Source organism: Bos taurus, chromosome 21, assembly GCF_002263795.3.
Source record: "Bos taurus isolate L1 Dominette 01449 registration number 42190680 breed Hereford chromosome 21, ARS-UCD2.0, whole genome shotgun sequence".
Lineage (NCBI taxonomy): Eukaryota > Metazoa > Chordata > Mammalia > Artiodactyla > Bovidae > Bos > Bos taurus.
The window spans coordinates 66,992,212-67,015,563 of NC_037348.1; the positions used below are offsets into that span (position 1 = coordinate 66,992,212).

Consider the following 23,352-nt stretch of genomic DNA (forward strand, 5'->3'; position numbering starts at 1 on the left):
GGTGGGGTGTGTGTGTGTGTATGTGTGTTCCTGCTACAACAGAACTGGTCCAGGTGCTCATTCTCTACTTTAATCTTTGCTTCAGAGGCTCTGTCTTGTCTTAATGTTTCATTTAATAAATGTTTGAGTGGTTTTAGGGGCTTTCTTGGTGGGTCTGGTGGTTGAGACTCCGAGTTTGCACTGCAGAGGATGTGGGTTTAATCCCTGGTTGGGAAACAGATTCCACATGCCTCGTGGTGCTGTCAAAAAAAATTTTTTTTTGAGTGGTTTTATGTGAGAAGCAGTATACTGGACTCTGGGAAATCAAAGATGTGTAAGTTGATCCCTGAGCCCAGGAGGATTATCATCCAACCAAGGAGACAAGATATTCACACACTTCCTCTTTCAAGATTCCAGTGCCTGCTCTACATTGTTGTTGAGACTGAACCTCTGTGGTCAGGGAGCTGACAGTCCAGTAGGAGGATAAATGGCTGTTCATTCATCTAATATGTAATGGACCTGTAAGCCCAAAGACAAGTAAGACATGGTCCCTGGCCTAACATGACCGTAACCAGGTGTTAAGATTGATGAACGAGTGGTGGTGAGATGTATGGTGTCTGCTATTTTAGACAGTATTCACTTACTGGGGCTCTTCTTTTTTATGGCTACAGTGTGAGGCTTGCAGGGTCTTAGTTCCCTGGCCAGGGATTGAACCCCAGGCCCTTGGCACTGAGAACACAGAGTCCTGACGCGACTGGACTGCCAGGGAACTCCCTGGGGCTTCTTAATCTGATCAGAATTTAGGAGGTATGTCAACCTAGATGGGGAGAAACATTTTACATCTTTATTTTTAACTGAACTTCTAACTGAGTTCTAATGTGCTCTTCAATTATGAACATGGGCAACAAATCACGTAGTAACAGACCTGTGACTTATCACCAGTGAAAACCACAGGTGTTTGCATATCACATTATGGCTGTTGCAGAATATCAAACATCATTTATACTCATCACTACTTTGAAATTACAGTAGTTAGTGGATCTGCTACTAGAACCCGTTATTCAGTGTGAAATAAACTTTAAAAAATCCTAAATTTGTTTAATATAGTATTACTATTAATATAATCGATCTCTTTGTCATCTTTTTTTTTGGATCTTCGTTGCAGCGCACAGGCTCCTTGTTGCCGCGCGTGGACTTCGCTCTGGGGGTGGCGTGTGGGCTTCTCGTTGCAGTGGCTTCTCTTGTGGAGCGTGGGGTTTAGAGCTCGTGGCTTGGGAGTTGTGGCTCACGGGCTTAGTTGCCATGGGGCATATGGGATCGTAGTTCCCAGATCAGGGGTTGAATCCATGTCGCCTGTGTCACAGGCAGACTTTTAACCACTGGATCACCAGGGAAGTCCCTCCTTTATACTCTTTTGTATTAAGAATATTATTATGAGGAATCCATGGTACAGAAAGTTTAAGCATCCTGAGCAGATAATCTTGGCTTGCCTTCTTCAGAGTATTGTATGTGATTAAATGTGAGGAGGGCAGCTGGTTTCTTCTGTCGGGTGAGCTTCGCTCTGTGAAGTGGTCTCTGTGGCGCCTCCGGCGGGTGGTATTTACTCAGCAGCTGAGTCTAGGATTCTGAGTCGCGGGTTTGAGTGCTGCGTTTCGTTGTCCTCCTCATGGTTCTGTGCCCTTGGTGCCCTAAATAGAGGGAGAGGTACAAGGTGGACTGTGTTTCTGTTGGCTCCTGGAGTGGATGATTACAGTGTGATGTTTCCTTGTCTCAAATGCAGTGGGAACTTAGGTTTTAACAGGCTACATTTGAACTGAATTCCGACGGGTGGACGGGCAGAAGACGGAGAGGACTCTGAACGAGGGGCCTGGGAGCCCAGCGCCTAAGGATGTGGCATTTGATGGCTCCTCCTGAAAGTGCTGAGCGGCTCCTGAGGGTTGAAGCTTGTGCAGGTTTTGGGAGGACAGGGTTATATTCCTTAGTGAGTGACGGTTTAATGTTGGGTATATCCTAGCTTCTAGAACTTTCAGTATGATTTTTTGAAATTTTTTTTTTTTTTTTTACTGTATTTTCATTCTTTTGATACTGCTTCTGCAGGAACGGATTAGTCCTGTTTTAGTTAGTCCTTACAGTTCCTGGAGTGTTATCCTCTTCCAGGACTCAAGCCATCAGATCGTGTCATGCCAGCCCTCATTGGACTCTCCCCACTTTCCTTTGGTTCTCAGTGATTCTAACTCCTGCCACCCTGCTGCTCTCTCCAGCACACTCCTGTCTTAAATGCTGTGACTAATAGTTTTAACTCCCTTTGCCCACACACTCTGTTCTATCCCTCATTGAATCCAGTTCTACAGCAGTCATGTTGTTATTCCCGCCATCTTGAAAAAGGAAGGGAGAACCCTTTCTGGCCCCCACCCACTCCCTACAGGTTCTTTGCCTGGGGCAGCTTGTTGTTGTTCAGTCGCTCAGTCCTGTCCAACTCTTTGTGACCCCATGGATGGCAGCATGCCAGGCTTTCCTGTCCTTTAGTATCTCACAGAGTTTGCTCAGACTCATGTCCATTGAGTCAGTGGTGGCATCCAACCACTTTATCATCTGTTGTCCCCTTCTCCTCCTGCCTTCAATCTTTCCCAGCATCAGGGTCTTTTCCAATGACTCAGTTCTTCACATCAGGTGGCCAAAGAATTGGAGCTTCAGCTTCAGCATCAGTCCTTCTGGTGAATATTCAGGCTTGATTTCCTTTAGGATTGACTGGTTTGATCTCCCAGCAGTCCAAGGGACTCTCAAGAGTCTTCTCCAACACCACAGTTAAAAAGCATCAGTTCTTCAGTGCTCAGCTTTCTCTGCGGTCCAGCTCCCACATCTGTACATGACTACTGGAAAACCATGGCTTGGACTATACTGACCTTTGTCGACAAAACAGTGTCTCTGCTTTTAATACACTGTCTAGGTTTGTCATAGCTTTTCTTCCAAGGAGCAGGTGTCTTTTAATTTCATGGCTGCAGTAATTTTGGAGCCCAAGAAAATAAAGTCTGTCATTGTTTCCATTGTTTCCCCATCTATTTGCCATGAAGTGATGGGATCGGATGCCATGATTTTAGTTTTTTGAATGTTGAGCTTTTTTTTTTCCCCAAATATTGCTTTTTTTTTTTTTGAATTTATTTAATTGGAGGCTAATTACTTTACATGAGTATTGAGCTTTAAGCCAGCTTTTTCACTCTCCTCTTTCATCTTCATCAAGAGGCTCTTTAGTTCCTCTTTAGTCTCTGCAATAAGGGTGGTGTCGTCATATCTGAGGTTATTGGTATTTCTTCCAGCAATCTTGATTCCAGCTTGTGCTTCATCCAGCCCGGCATTTCACATGATGTACTCTTCATAGAAGTTAAATAAGCAGGGTGATAATATACAGCCTTAACGTACTCCTTTCTTAATTCTGAACCAGTCTTGTTCCATGTCCTATTCTAACTGTTGCTTCTTGACCTGTCTACAGGTTTCTCGGGCAGCAGAGATAAGGTGTCTGATATTCCTATATCTTTTAAGAATTTTCCACAGTTTGTTGTGATCCATACTGTCAAAAGCTTTAGCACAGTCAGTGAACCAGAAGTAGATGTTTTTCTGTAACTCTTGGCTTCTTCTATGAGTCAATGGATGTTGGCAATTTGATCTCTGGTTCTTCTGCCTTTTCTAAATCCAGCTTGAATATCTGGACATTCTCGGTTCAGGTACTGTTGAAGCCTAGCTTGGAGAATTTTGAACATTACTTTGCTAGCATGTGAGATGAATGCAATTGTATGGTAGTTTGAACATTCTTTTGCATTGCCTTCTTTGGGATTGGAATGAAAACTGACCTTTTCCAGTCCTATGGCCACTGCTGAGTTTTCCAAATTTCCTGACATATTGAGTGCAGCACTTTCACAGCATCATCTTTTAGGATTTGAAATAGCTCAGCTGGAATTCCATCACCTCCACTAGCTTTGTCCGCAGTGATGCTTCCTAAGGTCCACTTAACATCGCACTCCAGGATGTCTGGCTCTAGGTGAGTGATCACAGCATCATGGTTATCTAGGTCATTAAGATCATTTTTGTATAGTTCTTCTGTGTATTCTTGCCACCTCTTCTTAATATCTTCTGCTTCTGTTAGGTACATACCGTTTCTGCCCTTTATTGAGCCCATCTTTGCATGAAACGTTCCCATGGTAACTCTGATTTTCTTGAAGAGATCTCAGCCCCATTTCTCAGCTACTTCTTGGGCTTCCCTGGTGGCTCAGAGGGTAAAGAATCTGCCTGCAATGCAGGAGACCTGAGTTCAATCCGTGGGTTGGGAAGATCCTTTGGAAGGAGGGCATGGCAACCCACTCCAGTATTCTTGCCTGAAGAATCCCGGTGGACCGACGAGCCTGGTGGGCTACAGTCCGTGGGGTCGCATAGAGACTGAGCGACTAAGCTCAGCTTACTGCAAAGCTCCCCTGGTTGTCTGGACCCTTCAGAGTGCGGTTCGCAGACCAGCGCCATCGGTGTTGTCACCCGGAGCTTGTTGGGCTTCAGAACTGTGTCCCGCTCCAGACTTACCGAGTCAAAATCGGCCTTTTACAAGAGTCTCTAGGTGACTCAAGGGCTTTGCTCCTGACTCAGTTGGTAGAGAATTCACCTTCAGTGCAAGAGATGCAGGTTCGATCCACGCGTCAGGAAAATCCCCTGGAGAAGGCAACCCACTCCAGTATTCTTGCCTGGGAAATTCCATGGACACCAGCGTCTGATGGCTACAGTCCACGGGGTCACAAGAGTCGCACATGACTGAGCCAGTAAACCACCAGGTGATTCGTGTGCTCACTAATGTTGAAGAGGTGGTGGTCGGTACAGCTTTCTCCAGTTCTTCCACTATCTCTTCACACTTAATCCAGTCAAATTATTGTATCTTCCTGCCCTCTATTGTAAGTGTCCAATTCACTGTGATTTTTTTTTCTAATTTACTAAGTTGTGCAACTATTACTATAATCCACTTTTAATACTGCAGAGATTGTTTTCAATTTTAATTTTGTGTAAGTTTCAGTTGGGCTTCCCAGGTGGTGCAGTGGTGAAGAATCTGCCTGCTGATGCAGGAGACTCAGGTTTGATCCCAGGATCAGGAAGATCCCCTGGAGTAAGAAATGGCAACCCATACCAGTATTCTTGCCTGGAAAATTCCATGGACGGAGGAGTCTGGCGGGCTGCTGTTCAAATGGGGTTGCAAAGAGTTGGACACGACTGAGCACACACATCAGATCAGATCAGATCAGTCGCTCAGTCGTGTCTGACTCTTCGTGACCCCATGAATCGCAGCACGCCAGGCCTCCCTGTCCATCACCAACTCCTGGAGTTCACTCAGACTCACGTCCATCGAGTCAGTGATGCCATCCAGCCATCTCATCCTCTGTCGTCCCCTTCTCCTCTTGCTCCCAATCCCTCCCAGCATCAGAGTCTCTTCCAATGAGTCAACTCTTTGCATGAGGTGGCCAAAGTACTGGAGTTTCAGCTTTAGCATCATTCCTTCCAAAGAAATCCCAGGGCTGATCTCCTTCAGAATGGACTGGTTGGATCTCTTTGAAGTCCAAGGGACTCTCAAGAGTCTTCTCCAACACCACAGTTCAAAAGCATCAATTCTTCAGCGCTCAGCCTTCTTCACAGTCCAACTCTCACATCCATACATGACCACAGGAAAAACCATAGCCTTGACTAGACGAAGTTAGTAGTAAAGTTTCAGTTACGCCCAATGAATAAATTCTGGAGGTCTGCTGCACAGCGTAGTTACTGTAGTTAGCAATACAGTATTGTGTACATCAGAACTGTTAAGAGAGTACATCTCGTATTAAGTGTTCTTACCGCGAAAAACAAAAGTGAAGTGACACAAGGAGATGTTGAGATGTGTCAGGTGCATCTGTCACCTTGATTGTGGTCATGGTATTGTGGGGTCTTGCATGTGTGCATTCAGGAAACCCTGGTTCAGTTCCTGGGTCAGGAAGATCCAGTGGAGAATATTCTTGGGCTTCCCTTGTGGCTCTGCTGGTAAAGAATCTGCCTGCAGTGCAGGAGACCTGGGTTCGATCGCCGGGTTGGGAAGGTCCCCTGGAGAAGGCTACCCAAGCTCATCAAATTGTAAATGTTTAACACGTGCAGTTCTTCTTATGTCAATTATACCTTTATAAAGCTGTCAGAAATATATTTCTTTTTACATTTTAATTATGTAAAACATTTACGGGCTCTAATATCCAAACTATAAAACATGATTATGTTCAGACACCTCTAGCTTCCAATTCTTTCTGACCCCTTACTCCATTCCCTTCCACTCCCTATAATCATTTTATTTGTGTCTGACTCATCCTTCTGTTATAAGAATAAGATGACATTTGAGCAGAGATCTGAAGGAATTGAGGGAACCTACTATGTATGGTATTTTGCATCTTTGTGTTTTTTTTTTTTTTGCTTAACGATATATACTGGAGATCTTTCCATATTAGTAAATCGAGAGCTTCACTCTTTCTTGTCATTGCTTTATACTCCATGCTGCGGGTGTACCCTGATTTATTTAACCAGATGACTCTCGATTGTTAATGTTTTTTAAATTACAAATAAGGCTGCAGTGAATAACTTTGCATGTGTATTATTTTGCATGGAGGCAGGTGTGTTTGTAGTATGTATTTCCAGAAGAGATACTTCTGAGTCAGAGGGTAGATCTGTACCTGTTTTTAATAAATGTGCATGTTTTTAATAGGTGTGGTCAAGCCTCTGTAGGGAGGCCTGCACTGATTTGTTCTGTACCACAGCCTCACCAGCAGTGTGTCCCCAGACTTCTGCATTTGATATGATAGGTGAGAAGTTAGTATGTTTGTTTTCTCCTTGTAGCAAGTGAGGTTGAACATCTTTTTGTATATTTAGGGTGAAATACATTTCCTTTTCTGTGAATTGTTTCATATCCCTTACCCATTTCTCTTTTGGGTTTTTGAACATCTTGATTTTTCTAAAAGGGGAGTTCCTTATACATTACGGAGGTTAGTCCTTTGTCTATGATAATAAATTAACAGGTTTTTTTTTTCTTCTCAGATTGTCATCTGTCTTGTAACTTTGCTTAAGGATGTGTTTGTATTTGTTTTTGCCATAAAGAATTTCCGTATTTTTGCAGTTAAGTTTGTAAATCTGTAAACTTCCTTTGTAATTTTGAGTCACAGTTTTAGTATTTAGGTATTAACCAGTTGCTATTCTCCAAGGTTTAAATAAGAGGGAAATTTTACATTTTAAAATTTAGGTTTAATAAGACTATGCTGGAAGCAAGAGATGAACATCAGAGTGTGTTGTACAAGAAACTGATTATCTGTAGATAATGATTCACCAGTGATTTTAGGATTTAGCATACCTTGAATATATTATGATGTTAGGTATGTTTTGTTTTGCAAGTAACAGGAAGCCAAACTCATATTTAAACTCTAAAAGGGGGCTGTATTGGCTTATGACACTGAAAACCCCCGTGGTCAGGTGGGTTCAGGTGTGGGCTGATCGAGGCACCAGCTCTGTCTGCTGAGCGTCTGTGTACTCTGCTTTCCGCAGTGTGTCATCCTGGCTTTGGTGGCAGAACAGTGATGGGGGTTCTAGGGTTCAGTTTCTGTACCCCGTGGCCCACAGTGAGAGCCAACATCCAGGATGAGAGTAAACAGTTTTAAGCACTTTGTCAGAATAAGGACAGAATAAGGTTGTTTGTTTTAACACTTTGACAGAATAAGGTAGTTTCATAGAAGCCCCCAGCAAACCTCCTTTGACTCCTTGCCCCAAACTGGGTTACCAGCTCATTCTTGAGGCCAAGAAAATACGCGGTGTTCAGTCAATTGGGAGTCCTGACTGACTCACAACTTTCTTAAGGGGATTGGATTATATGATATCCTGATTGCTCTGGAGCTGCAGTGTGAGTAGATTCCAGACAGGAGAATAGGTCTGTAGATAGATACAGGGTGGGCAACCAGGAGGTGCAGGCTACACTGAAGTCAGGTGACCCAGACGTAGTAGACGCAGCTCTTTCCTCTGGAGAAGAGCTCGCGGTGAGATGACTCAGTAAAGCAAGGAACGCAGCATGCTGCAGCTGCGCACTGAGCGTGGCTTGGGCTGTGCAGTGTTTCTGCGTGCTTTAGAAACCTGTTTCCCTTGCTCTTACTGTTTGACTGTTATGAGTGTTCTCCCACCTTTTCACAGTGTTGGAGATTTTTGTATGAATCTTTGTCTCTTTCACCAAATGGTGAATCTTGAGGGCAGAAACCATCTTATTCATCTTATATCCATTGCAGTGCCTGTAATTGTTGTTCAGTCACTCACTTGTGTTTAGTTCCTCTTCACTTTCTGCCATTAGGGTGATGTCATCTGCATATCTGAGGTCATTGGTATTTCTCCTGGAAATCTTGATTCCAGCTTGTGCTTTATCCAGCCTGGCATTTCTCCTGATGTACTCTGCATATAAGTTAAATAAGCAGGGTGACAATATACAGCCTTGATGCACTCCTTTCCCAATTTTGGACCAGGCGTTTGTTCCACGTGTGGTTCCGACTATTGCTTCTTGTCCTGCCTACAGCTTTCTCAGGAGGCAGATAAGGTGGTCTGGTAGCCCCATCTCTTTAAGAATTTTCCATGGTTTGTTGTGATCCACACAAAGGCTTTAGCGTAGTCACTTAAGCAGAAGTAGGTGTTTTTTCTGGAAGCCTATACATGGTAGGCACATTGTGTTCAATTTTAAATGAATGAGTTGGTTGAAATTGCCCTCTGCTAAGGACTTACTGGAGTAAATTCAGTAATCTCTCAAAATCCCTGTCACAAGACAGGCCTGGTTCGTGTTTGCTGCCAAAGCTCACAGAGGTCGGCCTGCCAACCCCATTTGCACTGGTTGAGAGGCTCTTAGAAATCAGTCACAGCCTCAGGTCTGGTGCTGCTAGAGTTCTTCAGGCTAACCCAGGAGGCATTTGTCTGGTGTCTTGATTGCCTGGAGCTCGTTTTGTTCCGAAACAACCACTTCCTTGTCTTGGTGTCTTGGAGAAGTGCTCACACTCTCTCTTCCAGTCCCTTCTTATGTCCCATTTAATTCTAGGAATTACACAACTCCTTACATTTTTTTTTTTTTTCTCCTTCTGGATTTTGGAATAGGTAGGTGTACAGGTAGCTGGCAAAACTGAGAGTAATATTAGCTCAGCTATTAAAAAATAATGGGGGTTGTTCTTGGGGCTTTCCTTGGTGTGGCTGCAGTTTGCAATCAGAGAGATCTCAGAGGGTGCGGCACAGGTTGAGCTGGAAAGGCTCCACCAAGTCCCTGCACAGCAGGCTCTGGATTAAGCGTCCCTCCAGTTGCCACCCTTCCTGGCGTCCCTCTGGAGTCTCTGCCCTTGGACTCAGGCCACCTTTCTCTCTTCCTCGTGGCCACGAGCCGACTGCCTTGCTGTCTGTTCATTGAACGCCTTGGTGCCTGCCTCACAGCCTCCCTTTCCACTCCAGTTCTGGCCACCATGCTGGGTGGTTTCCTGTCCACTGCGTAACCCATCAGGCACCGTGGTGCCTCAATTTCTTGCCTTGTGTGTCCACCTCCTGTCACCTCCTGTAGTCCACCTCTGGCACTCCCTTTCAAAGTGACACTCTGAGTCTTGTCATCAGCTGAAACAGCTTTAGCTCCAGAATCACTAATCCAGATGGAAACACTTGTCCTTCTGCCCCAGTGTGACTTTGGCTCCCACTTCTTTGATTTCTCCAGCATATAGGTTACTCAGCGTCAAATCTGTTGGGCGCCATGCAGCCCAAAGCTTTGTTGACCTCTCAGCAGCAGTGGACACAGTTGATTGTCTTCTCTTCATTGAAGCCCTCCTTGTCTTGCATGACACTTAACTGTGACTGTCTTTCTCCTCTGCACCACGTCTGTCCGGCCACTCTGCTTCACCTTTGTCTGCTCCTTCTGTTCTTCCTAGTCTCTAACTGGGTTTCCCTGTGGCTCAGTCCTGTTCCTTTTCCTTTCTTACTCCCATGATGTAGACTACAGATACTTCTCTGTATCTTTTGTTCCAAATTGTTTCTGCCTTTTCTCACCACCCCCCAAAGGGAAAAGTATTTATTGCAACAAGTTAATCCAGTGGGTATTCCCCAGGGAGCAGAATCTGTTTGTGAAGGCAGTTAAAGAGATGGGGGCCTCCTTGGTGTGGCCTGTGCTGCAGCAAAGCCCCGTCTCTGTCCCTGTCCTCTCTGGAGCCTCCTTGGCGGTGGCTTCTGCCGGTTCCTCCTGCCCTGCTGCCGTCAGCTTTCCAGGCCGTCTGTCAGCCGTCGTGGCAGGCTGCGGGCGGGCTGTGGCCCCTGCAGAGCGGGCCTGCCCTGGAGTTGCTGGGCTACCTGAGCTGCCATTCGTAGGCAGTCCCTGGCCGCAGTCACCAGCTGGAGCTGCGCCCCTCCTTCGTATTTCACCTTTTTTCTAGGACAGTCTTGTAAGAGTTTGTCAAATTTTGTTTCACAGAATTGGGTGTTCCTTTGCTTTCTGTTTTATTATTAATAAGATCTATCTTTACCTCCTTTGTTTTCTTTGTACTTTCTCTAGATTTCTGGCTTGAAAACATAGGTTATTAGCCTTTGTTGCTTTTTAATGATGTGCTCAAACTGTAGAATTTCCTCCTAAGCGTTACTTTGTCGCCCGTGCGTTATGCATGTGGTGATACCGCCACTGTGCTCAGGCTCTCAGTTGTGTCCGACTCTCTGCCACCCACAGACTGGAGCCCACCAGGCTCCTCCGTCCATGGGATTCTCCAGGCAAGGATCCTGGAGTGGTTGCCGTGCCCTCCTCATCATTGTCATTAAGATCTAAATATTTTGTTACTTCCATGTTTATTTCCTCTTTAACCCTGAATTTCTAAACAGACATTTTAAAGTTACTATTCATGGTGTTGTTTTGTTATTAATTAACTTATTCTCGTGATATCGTCATAGAATGTTTTTTTTTAATATCAGTTACTTGAAAGGTAATGATCTTTTTTCCTTGTAACCTAGTTAAAATGTTTCATGTATTTTTAAAAGAATGTGTATCCTCTGTTAGGCTCAGGGTGACATATCTCTGTATGTGTGTTTGATAAAGGTTTTAATGCTGTTCACATTGCCCATATCTTTACAGTTATTATGACTGCTTTATTTATCAATTTTTGATAGGTGTGCGTTAAACATCTCACTGTGATATTCTGTTTTCAGGATAGGAAGTTCTGTTTCCAAAATTCTGTTTTGAGGGTTGGAAAATCAGTTTATTTTTGTTAATATTGGCATGGAATGTTTTCCTATCCCTTATTTTCATCTTTTTTATGTAGATTTGTTTTTGATGTTTTGGTCCTTTGAAATGTTCCTTGTTCCATCGTTATCTGTGATGCTTTCTTCTCTTTCTCTCTTCCTCGCTCCACCTACTCTGGCAGGAATTTCTGTTGGTTTTATCTCCAGAACAGGCGTTGAGTGCATCTGCTCTGGCTTTCACTGCCGTCACTCATCTCACCCGGGCACGTGCAGCCTGCTGACTGGTCTTTTCTGTGGCGGGGCTGCCTTGCCTGGGCTCGTGGGGTCGTAGTTCTGACCTGCATCCCGCAGTGCTCGCAAGGCGTCCTAACCACGGGCCCTGGGCAGCCTCTGGCTGGGCTTTTGCTTCGCTCTCGCTCCTCTCATTTATTCTCTGTGCAGTAGCCTGAGTGATCTTTAAAAATGTAAATCTGATTGTTGCTCCCAGGCTTAAAATCTTTCAGTGTTAAAATGTGTTCACTGGTTCTTGTTGCTTTTAGCATGAAAAACAAAATTATTAACATGGCCCACTGAGCCCCGCGTGAGCCGGCTCTAGCTTACTTCATCACCCTCTGTCCCCCTCACTGTATCATTCTGACTCACTGGCGTGCCTTTTAATTCTTGCCACCAGCTTTACCTTCTTGCCGCAGATTCTTCTTGTATCAGCTTCCTTTGCACGGAATGCTTCCGCTCCCGGCCCCTTCACCTGTTCATTCCTCCTCCTCGAATCTTAGCTCACATGCCCTTTTCTCCCAGGCCTCTTGCCCTGACAGCTGACAAGGCCAGGCCTCCTGTTACCCCTACCAGGTCTTTCGTCTTTCTAGCACGTCACAATCAGTCAAAGAAAAACTGATTTTGAAATTTAATGTTCCTCTTCTTCCTACCACATAAACTAGATTGTGAACTCAGCAGGACTGACTCCATCTAATTCATTCCTAAACCCCCATGTCTAACTCAGTGCCTTTGATGCCGTAAAGGCACTCTGCAAATACTTGAATGATTGGATAAATGTGTAAGTAAATGATTGTCGTGTGTATTGACAGTGGGTAGATTATGGTAAGCGTGTTGTCTTGTATGTAGTTGGCACTTGGTTAACTACTCTGCTCTTTCTCATCGTGTTTTGTGAGATGTATTTAAAGAATAGCAAGCTGTACCCATCTCACTCTAACTTGGTGCTCTCTCTTTCCCCTTCGTCCACACACACCTTACCTGAGCACTGGCGACGGGTAAAGGCAGGAAAACAATTAAGAATCCTGTTCAGTGTAAAGTGTTTTGTTTTAAATTTATTTTCTTTCCTTATTTTGGCCGCGTCGGGTCTTCATTGCATGCAGGCTCTCCTCTGGCTGCTGTGAGTGGAGTCCTCATTTCGGGGCGTCTCTTGTGGGGCGCGGGCTCCAGGCACGTGGCCTTAGCAATGGTGCGGGACGTGGTTGCTCCGTGGCAGGTGGGACCTTCCCGGACCAGGGATTGCGCCCATGTTCCCTGCGCTGGCAGGCGGACCACTGGACAACAGGGAGATCCCTAAAAGGTTTTCTTAGAAGGAAAGTCTGCTGATCACTCAAATTACTAATGAGTTTGTCCTGTAGGAGTTTTTCCTTCATTGGCAGCAATAAAAAGGAAAGATTTTTTTTCTCCCTTTAAAGTTAAGATATGTTTATGGTAGAAAATTTGAAAATATCAAGGAAGAAAAAAAGCCCTTATCCCACCTGTTAATATTTTGGTGTTTTTCCTCCCAGTCCTTTTTTAGGTGCTCAGTTAAGTATTTTAAGCATAATTGAGGTCCCTAGTATCTAACACTGTGCCTGGCGCAGTGTAAATGCCCGTTAAGTATTTAGAGAACGTTCCCAGGTGTGTGTGCTGTTTGGTATGTAGCTCCCTCCCTGCTTCATGTCTCTGCCCACGTGTCTTCCTATCAGAGACACTTTCTGTTACCTCTTCCCAGGAGGGCTCTAATCACCCTTCCCCTCAGCCCCACCTCTCCCCTTTCCTGACTGGGCTTTCTTCATAGCCTTTTCCACTCTCTGATGCTTGTTTTGAGTAGTTGCTTACTGGCGGTGTCCCTCCTAAGTCCACGAGAGGAGGGGTTTATTCTCTTAGCTGAGACTCAGTGCCTAAAGCAGTGCTTGGCACATGTGGAACTCAGTAGTAACTGGATAGTGAAGGCAATTTATTTTCTCGGGTATCTTAGTGAGAAAATCTTCATTGAGAATATAGGTACCTCATTTAGGAATAGGTACCTTTAGAACATCACCCCAGTGCCATTTACAGTTGCCAGGACATGGAAGCAACCTAACTGTTATCAACAGATGAGTGGGTAGAGATATGATATATACATTAATGCATATATACAGTGGAACAGTACCCAGCCTTAACAAAAGAATGAAGTAATGCCATTTGCAGCAACATGGAAGTACCTAGAAATTATCATACTAAGTGAAGTAAGTCAAAAAGAAAAAGATACCATGTGATATCGCTTGTTTATTTACAAAATAGAAACATACTCACAGACTTAGAAAACAAGGTTGTGGTTGCCAAAGGGTAGAGGTGCGGTGGGCGATCAATCAGGAGTTGGGGATTAACAAGCACCCATGGTGCGCTCACTCGCTCAGGCCTGTCGGGTTCTCTGTGACCCCATGGACTGTAGCCCGTCAGGCCCTCTGCCCATAGGATTTCCCAGGCAAGAGTACTGGAGTGGGTTGCCATTCCCTTCCAGGGGGTCTCCTGACCCAGGGATCAAAGCTGGGTCTCCTGCGTTGCAGACGGATTCTTTACCATCTGAGCCACCAGGGAACACCACTGTGTGTAAAATAATCAACAGGGACCTGTAACACAGGGAACTCTGCTATCTTAGAGTAGTCTAAATGGAAAAGAACCTGAAAAAGAACAGATGTGTGTGTGTGTATAAACTGAATCATTTTGCTCTACATCTGAAACTAACATATTGTAAATCAATTATACTCCAATATAAAGTAAAAATAAAAAACGTAGGTATTATGACTTCTCATAGGCATATTTTATCTTGTATATAGGTGGTGCATGCACACGATTCAAAGTTCACGTGGCACGCAGTGCAAAGTCTCTCCTACCCTGTCCCCTCGCCGCCTCATCCCCAGTCTCAGAAGTGACCAGTGTTAAGTTCATGTGTGTGTTTCCAGAGACAGCCTGTGGTTCCACATGTAAAGTCACAGGCATATTCCTCCCTCCTTAAAAGAAAAATGTAACTTTCAGCATCTGTGCTGTTTGGTACCTTCTTTCTGTTTGTTTTGTTTTATAAAATGTATTTTGGAGATTATTCTTTGTCAGCATGTAAAGCTCTGTATTTGTGAACAGCTGCACAGTATCCCGTTGTATGACTGTATTGTAGTTCCTTCTTTGATGAACACTGAAGTTGTTTCCAGTCTTTAGCTGTTACAAACTGTGCTGCAGTAAATATTGATAACCTTATATATATGTCATTTGCCATGTTGCTAGTATTTGAGGAATAAATTCCTGTGAGTGGAATTGCTGGATCAAAGGAATGAGTGTTTGTACTTTTTACGGACACAGCTTATCTTCCACAGGTTATACCAACTTAGACCTCAGATAGTGTGCTGTTACTTGATCGTTGCCAATTTGACAGGTGAAAAGTGATGCAAGTGGCATCATATGTTTAATTCATTTGTATTTTCTGTGAGTTGTCCATGTCCTGTGCCCATTTTTCTACTAGGATTTTGGTCTTTCTTTTGTTAAAAATTGACTTGTAGGAGCTTTCTTTTATGTAAAATTGGCCTTTAATTTGTGATCTCAGTTGCAAACATTTGGTTCCATCGGCCAGTTGTTTTCTGATTTTGCTCATGGTGGTTTTTCCTAGGTAAAAATTTTATCTTTTATAGGAAAAACATACTTATCTTTTCTTTTCTGGTTATGGGTTTGGGGTCATACTTAGCCTTTATGATTTATTTTTTAAAAGCATCATGATGTCTTCTTATACTTCTGAGGTTTCATTATTTATGTTTGCTATCTCTTTGGTACTGCTCAAGTTTTTTCTGGAATAAGATGTGAGATGGAGTTTCAACCCCTTTTATTTATTTTAAAATCTTAGAATTTTTAGAACTTCTTATATCTTACTTGAGAAATAATCTGTCAGCAGTTTTCTGCTGAACTCTAAATGGATCATGTGTAATTTTTCATTATAAGTTGTAATTATTTTTGGCCATACCACACAACCTGGTTCCCTTACCAGGGATTGAACCCGGGCCCTCAGCCGTGAAAGCACAGAGTCCCAATTGCTGGACCTCCAGGGAATTCCCAAGTTGTAGTTATCTTTGTCTTACTAATGTGGACCTAAAATAATGATTGAGATTCAGTCTATTGGTAAGCATTGTTTTGAGATAAATTTTGCAGAGTTTTCAATTGGTAAGTAAAGATTAAGATTAGTAATAATAGATGTAATGATAGCTAATTAATATTGTGTACTACACCTAAGAAACATGTTTAGTAAATGACTTAAAACTAAAGAAATAAGAAATTTTATCCCCTCATTTGAGTGAATCATGTTTGAGGTCTCTTTGCTCTCTTGATTAATGCCTAGCTCTGCCAAGTTAATAAATAAGAGTTTACTGGGGCTTGACTCTTGTATCTCGTAGACTCCCTTTATGGACCGTCATTGTGCAGAATGACAGTCCTGAAGATCCTGGCTGTAGTGCCAGAGGAGGCTTTGGGATTACCCGCACGGGCTCAGTGATGGCCTTCAGACTTTTGCTGTCTTCTGATTGCATGCTACTTAGCCTGGCCTGTTGTTGCGTCCCTGCGGGCAGGTGGCATTTTCACCATGTGGTTAACTTTCTCAAATTTTGTAATGGCTCGCTTTGCTAAACTGTCAAAAAACGCAAGCTGGGCCTAGTAAAAAAGTTAGCCTGCCCACAGCCTCTTCAAACTCTTTCTCTGGGTTCTCACAATGAGATACGTAACTGGCCACGCTGGCCCTTGTCGCCCCCGCACCCTTGTTTGGTCTGTCGCCGTCTCCATCTTTGCTCAGGTGCCCTCCCACACCTTTCTGCTCAGCCATGCCATTGCCTGAATATTTGACTTCTCACATTCTCCAAAACTGTCGGGTTCCTGTTCCCTCCGTCCTCCCTTCCATAGAGGTTCTCCTGGATGTGGTCCTCAAGCAGCAGCAGCAGCTCCTCACAACTGGTGAAAATGTAGGTTTCCAAGCCCCCATCTTGACCAGCTGAAACAGGAACTCCAGGGGTGTGGCCCAGCATGGTGTTTAGCTCACTGGGTTTTATCTGCTTGCTCTTCTGTCCATGGAATTCTCCAGGCCAGGGTACTGAAGTGGGTAGCCATTCCCTTCTCCAGGGGATCTTCCCAACCCAGGTCTCCTGCATGGCAGGCGGATTCTTGACCATCTGAGCCACCAGGGAAGCCCCCAGTACTCATGTGCTGAAGTTTGAGAACCACTGCTTTATGGGATCTAATTCAGAGCTCTCCTCGTAGTAAACAGTCCCTAAACGCTTATTGGTCATTTAATTTGTGGATTATATTCATAGCCATTGATGAATGTGTCTGTCATCACAGTGACCATTTAATGAACATCTACTCAGTGCTGGGCACTGAACAAGGTGCTTTCACACACATTGTCTCGTTCTCACAAACACTTTGCACAGTAGGGAGTGGTATTTCCCACTTGGTGTATAGATGAGGATGGGGAGGCTCGGAGGAAGCAGTAACTTGCCAGGGCGGCGCATGGCTGTGAGAGGCAGCGGGCGGCCTCAGTGGGCCCGTCAGATGCTACGCCGATCCCAGGATCCTTCTTGGTGCGTGACACTGCTTTTCGGATGAACCTTGCTCCCAGAGTGCCTGCGGGTCCGTGGCTGTCCTGCGGGCATGTAGCAAGTGGCTGTAGTCCCCCCCCTTTCTGGACCTCCCCTCACATTCTTAACCCCATCTTCTAAGTGACAGCCTTCCAGCTTTTTTTTTTTTTAAGGTAGAAACAGACTGTTTTCTTAATACTCATTTACTTAACCGTATATCAGAGAGTTGGGAGGTAAAGGAGACGTTGAGATCATAGTCTGGCCTCTGCATATTTGCATATCTAGCCATTACATTATGTGTGCTGTTTTTCTCTCAGAAATCAACTTGTTTTTTTGTTGCAGTATAAACTGGTATATGTCACAACTCTGGCCCCTGCACTTGCGTTATTTTTGCAGCTTAAAAAACTCATGCTACATCGAATTTAGAAAAATTTTAATTGGTCAGAAAAAGTATTTTTGCTGGCTTTGCCTCAGTCCAGCTGTGCTAGGAAAGTGACGTGAACAAGTGTTAGATCGCACGCTGCCGTGACCCAGGGGCGGCTGCTGTCTTGGGGGAGGGTGCGTTGTTCACGTCTTCTTCGCTCCCCTTCCCTCTCAGACCGCCCTGCCCTCTCCCTCTCAGACCCCTGCCCCTCCACGCACGTTTTGGGACAGGCAGTTAAATAGGAAAATCTGTTTATTTTTTAAATTTTTACACAGAATTAAGTGCTTATTTCTTACTCTCACTATGTAAGTGCTTACTCTCGCTATAGTCCTTGGTTTGAATGCATTTAACAAATGTGAATTGATGTTATTTATTTAATAATGATAAGAGCTAATACTTAGGTAGCTCTTTCTGTGGGCACTACTCCAGTCACTTTACGTACTTTAACTCCTTAATCCCCCAATGCTGTGTTCTCTGTGACATGTCACTTTGCATTTTTGAAATGGTTCCCTATTTAGCATTTGTGTTTTCCTGTTAGGACCTGTGTGGAAGATGGAATTGATGTGTGAATTTCCATAGATTCCGTTTAGTTCAGTCGCTCAGTTGTGTCTGACTCTTTGCGACCCCGTGAACCGCAGCACACCAGGCCTCCCTGTCCATCACCAACTCCCAGACTCCGCCCAAACCCATGTCCATTGAGTCGGTGATACCATCCAACCATCTCATCCACTGTCGTCCCCTTCTCCTCCTGCTCTCAATCTTTCCCAGCATCAGGGTCCTTTCAAATGAGTCAGCTCTTCCCATCAGGTGGCCAAAGTACTGGAGTTTCAGCTTGAAAATTAGTCCTACCAATGAACACCCAGGACTGATCTCCTTTAGGATGGACTGGTTGGATCTCCTTGCAGTCCAAGGGACTCTCAAGAGTCTTCAACACCACAGTTCAAAAGCATCAATTCTTCGGCGCTCAGCTTTCTTTATAGTCCAACTCGCATCCATACATGACCACTGGAAAAACCATAGCCTTGACTAGATGGACCTTTGTTGACAAAGTAATGTCTCTGCTTTTTAATATGCTGTCTAGGCCTTTAAAAATGTCAAATAATCAAGTGGTGTGCTGGGGACACAGGCCAAAGCCCTGTGATGAAGGCAAGGCAGCGTCTGGAACAGGACGTCCCAGGCTTGAACACAGGCTCGGGCCGCCTGGCTCAGCCTCGTCCCACACAGGACAGGCCCTGGCCGGCTCTGTGCTTGGGCTGGGCTCGTCGTCCTCTGGGGTCCTGAGTGTGCCGTGCTTTATGACCACTCAGCATGCGTATTTGTGTTTGAGGTCCAAGAACTTTGGGATTTGAGTACAAACACTCAGGTTTGCTGTGGACAACAAGAAAATTTGGGACGTTGTTATCATGTGTCTCTTCTAATTTAGAGACAAATCTAGCAGCAGTGCTCTACATGGAGGAGACATGAGACCTTCGCATACCTCCCTGAAGACGGCCTTCTAGTTTATGGCCAGTTCAGTTCCGTCTCTCAGTGGTGTATGACTCTTTGCGACCCCATGGACTGCAGCACCCCAGGCTTCTCTGTCCATCCCCAACTCCCGGAACTTGCTCAAACTCATGTCCATTGAGTCGGTGATGCCATCCAGCCATCTCATCCTCTCTCGTCCCTTTCTCCTCCTGCCTTCAGTCTTTCCCAGCATCAGGGTCTTTTCTAATGAGTCAGTTCTTAGCATCAGGTGGCCAAAATATTGGAGCTTCAGTTCCAGTTATGGCCACTTACTTAAAAATGCTGCTGATGGGATCTGCTGGTATTTGGAGCCTCAGCCTTTGTCAGAACTGTATGTACCACCACCAAGCTGAGCTGCTCGCCTGTGTTTCTCAGCTTTCAGTAGCTGTGCAGCCTCACTTAAAATTGCTGCCTATTTCTGCCATCCTTCTTGCATTTGCATACAAAATTTCAATACATCCCTGCTGGCCAGAATGTTATTAGTGGACATTAGCCTCGGCTACAGAGGGAAGATTTTCTGAAAGGCAGTCAGGAGCTCCAGAGAGCGCTGTGGGCATGGGCCTTCTGCAGCTCCAGAACTCGGACTTGTCAGGAGGTGAGCAGCGCCCTTCTGCCTCCTCTGTCCACCCTCCTCACCACTCGGCCTGGAGAAGGCTTGCAGCAGTTGGGACGTGGCGCCAGCTAAATGAGTGTCACTTGGTTTGTGCTAAGCTTAACGAGTTTTGCAGAGTCTTCTGTATTTCTTCACTCTACGTTGTACATGATATAATTTCAAGTTCTGACAACTAGTTGTTACTGTCTGATGTAGAAGCCAGAAGACCACAGGTGAAGGAAGGATACGGAAATGAGGGCTTTGGCTTCCACTCCTCTGGTGCTTTTCCTGGTTTACTGAGTGTAGAGCTTCCAAGTTTAGCTGTGGTATGAATTGATTTTGTGATTGTAGACAATTTACTTCCTTTGTCTTAAGTTGCAGGATCTTGAGAGCAAATGTGACTTTTTACAAGGTCCACTCTGGCTTCTGGTTCTGTGAATGTGAGACCTAGATTACCTCTGTTGAGATAAGACCAGTGTAGGTAGAGAGATGTTACAGAATTACTCATGCTGGAAACCAGTTGCTGCTTCAGTCTGTATCTTTGTGAATAGCTTTATATTTAACTTTTTCAGCTAGTAGTTGCAAGTTTTTGTTTGTTTGTTTTATTATGTGAGATAGTGAAAGTGCTTAGAGTGAAGCAAATGTGCAATTGTTGCCAAGTGCTAACTTTTGGATTATATTTGATTTCACCCTTGAGTTTAAAACTGCTTATTCGGCTGGTTGGCCTGCTAACCTACATTTAAAATGCAGTATTGTCCCCGTGGAGACTACAAATACAATACTGTCTCTCTTGAGCCTAATATTTTTATTTCAAGCCTCCAGATTTTCAGTGTTAAAATGCTGCTGAATACCAGAGGACAGATTCCACTGTGTAACCTTTCAGCTATTTCTTCTGGATTGAGGAAGGGCCTAGAATCTCTAGAAAAGCATGGGATTGATGATAAATTTGCAGTTCAGTTCTTGTGAGAAAGACGGGGTTTCGATTTTAGATGCACATTAGAAGAAAAATTGGAAGGTAAATGTGGAACAGATTGAATTCCCCAAAGAGGACTCTGGGAGAAGTTATCTCTGTTGAACACTGTAGCCAATTAGGAGGCCCAGTGAATGCTTCTCACACTGTAGCACTGTTGGGAGAGGGAAACAGCAGAGCCGGCCGTGGCCTCCTTATCTGTCCCCTGAATGGCTGGCTTCTGAAAAGAGTTCTCCTGCCTTACCTCATCGAGGAGCATCACTGGTGCCACAGAAACATTCATAACAGACACCGGCAGTCCTGACGGGTGTGAAGCTTAGGATTTGGCCAGTCCCAGGTAGCCCGTCACCTGTTGGTGACGTGTCACCCCTGCTCACACGCTTGCCTGGTGGAGCTGCAGGCTTCCTTTTATGGTGGATTTTCCTTGTTTGTTCACAGACATGTATTTGCCCGTGACCTTGTGCTAGACCATGACATGCTTTTAAACTGCTAGAATACTTTTCAAATAGTTTCAGTTTTTTGACCTGTGTTTCCTTCTTTTTCTATTAAAAAATTATACAAGTATAATAATTATTGAGGAAAAGTTAGAAATTAAGATAGAAAAAAAAAGTCATTTAAATGCTATCCCTGCTTTTAACATTTTTAATATTTTGCTAAGTATCTTTTCAACTTGTTCTCTTTGCAAACATATATATCTCAAATAGAATGAAACTTCTTTAATTATGGAAAATTTCCGACTTACACAGTAGCAGAGAGAATGTCTCCCAGCTTCACCATTTGTCAACATGTGGCTGGTCTCATCTCATCTACTGTCTCACCTATTCTGTATTATTTTAAAACAAATCCCAAGCATCATATATTTTCTTCATATGTTTTCTACAATACATATACTGTTTGGGGAAATAAAACCATATTTTTACATGTAAAAAGTTTACATTTGATCAACGTCTGTTCTTTGACAGATTCATAAATATTTTTATAGTTGGTTTGTTGATATATAAGGATCTTTTTCTTATTTATTTTTTACTTTTTAATTTGAAATAATTACAGATTCATGAGATGTTGCAAAACATGTGCAAGGAGGCCCCCACACCCTTCACCTGGTCTCCTCAGTGGTGGTGTTTTGCCTGACTGTGGAGTAGCAGGAGGCCAGGAAAGTGACGGTGGTGGATCTGGATTTCACTGGGTTCACGGGGGCGTGTGTCTGTGTCTGTGTGTTCTCTGCAGTGTTACCCCGCTTGTCGATTCATGTAACCACTGCCACAATCAGTGTTTTCTAGTCGGTTGTTCAAATTCATTTTGTAGTTGGTCTATTTAAACTTGCTTCCAAACATGGACCACACATTGTGTATAGTGTGCATGCCTTTTAAGTCTCTTTCTAATAAAAAAATTATCTTGTTGCAGTTTTACACTTAGAGAAAATGACAGTAACAGCACGGAGAACCCCCGGGTGACTGTTTAAGATCTGCCCTTTGTTTTATCATGTGTTTTCTCTCCGCCTCTTCTCGTTCTTCCTCCCTGCTTCCTGTATGTATATAGGTACATGTATAATATAAATCATTTGGGAGTACTTTGTAGACATCATGCCCATTTATTCATGTAAGCCTCAGTTTCTATTTCCCAAGAGCAAGATTTCCTCATATATTACCACAGTACATTTATCAGAATCTAAGCTATACCATTGACCTCATCTGACGCTCACATTAAAATCTCAGTGGTTGCCTGCATGTTATCCTTTAAGAGCCTCCTGCCCTTGCTTCGGGAGCCAGTCCAGCTGCACAAACTACAGTGAGTTGCAGGCTCTCCAGTCCCGTTCAGTCTGGACTGATTCCTTAGTTTTTTCTTTGTTTTCATGGCTTTGACATCTTGAAGACTTCAGACCAGTTGTTTTGTAGGATCTCTCAGTTTGGCTTTGTCTGGTATTTTTGTGATTAGATTCATAGTCTAGTTCACAGTTCTAGATCACAGTTGGAGGACCACAGAACTGCTGCTGTGTTTCTCAGGGCAGCAGGAGAGCGGGAAGAGGAGGCTGCCTTGCCTTGGTCACTGCAGTAAACTTTGCTACATTAATCCATTGTCAGGTTCTGCTTTGCTCTTTGTAATCCACACATAATTTGTGAAGGGATACTTTCGGGCTACATAAATATCCTTTTACCCATCAGACCTTCATCCACTGTTTTACCATCCATTGATGGTTTTTGGCTGAATCAGTTATTACTGTATTACTGTGATGGTTACAAAATGGTGATTTTCAAACTCCATTTTTCTCTCCTTCTACATTTATTACGTGTTAGTCTGCTGTTAAGGGAAAGCCTATTTTCCCCTCCCCATTTATTGATATTAATGTGAACTCAGATTCTTAATTCATTCCATGAAAATTCTGGAGTATTGCTTTTATGTCTAAATTGTCCCATCTCTGACCAATAGTAGTTGCTCTGCTTTGCCCCCAGAGTCTTTTGGACCCAGCCTCAGAGGTCTTTCGTAGTTTTCTTGCTCAGCAGAACAGAAAGGTGTTCTAGGTTCATCTTGTCCATTTCTTGCCCCGTACCTGGTATCAAGTATATAGGCGCCTTGGTGACTTTAAGTGGCAGTATTTGTAACAAATCGCTTTTGCCCAGTCTGGGCACCGGGACTTCCAGTTGCCATTTGGTCATTGCTTCTATACGTTTCTACCTTCCGTGTGGAGAATCTGAATTCCTAAGGACACCCACATGATTTTTTGCTTTATTTTACAAGACATTAAGAATAACAATACACTGTTACTACTGACGGTATGATTACAATGTGACTACCATTTTAA

At 44.0% G+C, this 23,352-nt stretch overlaps 1 protein-coding gene across 11 annotated transcripts in view; it reads left to right on the forward strand.

Annotated features, from left to right (window-relative positions):
• The window catches only part of WDR20 (WD repeat domain 20), a 65,045-nt gene that overhangs the window by 9,092 nt on the left and 32,601 nt on the right, over positions 1-23,352 (forward strand). Inside the window, exon 1 of one of the 11 annotated variants that reach the window (XM_024981774.2) lies at positions 1-23,352. This exon is cut by the window's right edge and continues 4,691 nt beyond it. The exons of the other annotated variants lie outside the window; for them this stretch is intronic. The gene's annotated coding sequence lies outside the window, so the exon portion shown is untranslated. 11 annotated transcript variants of the gene reach the window in all.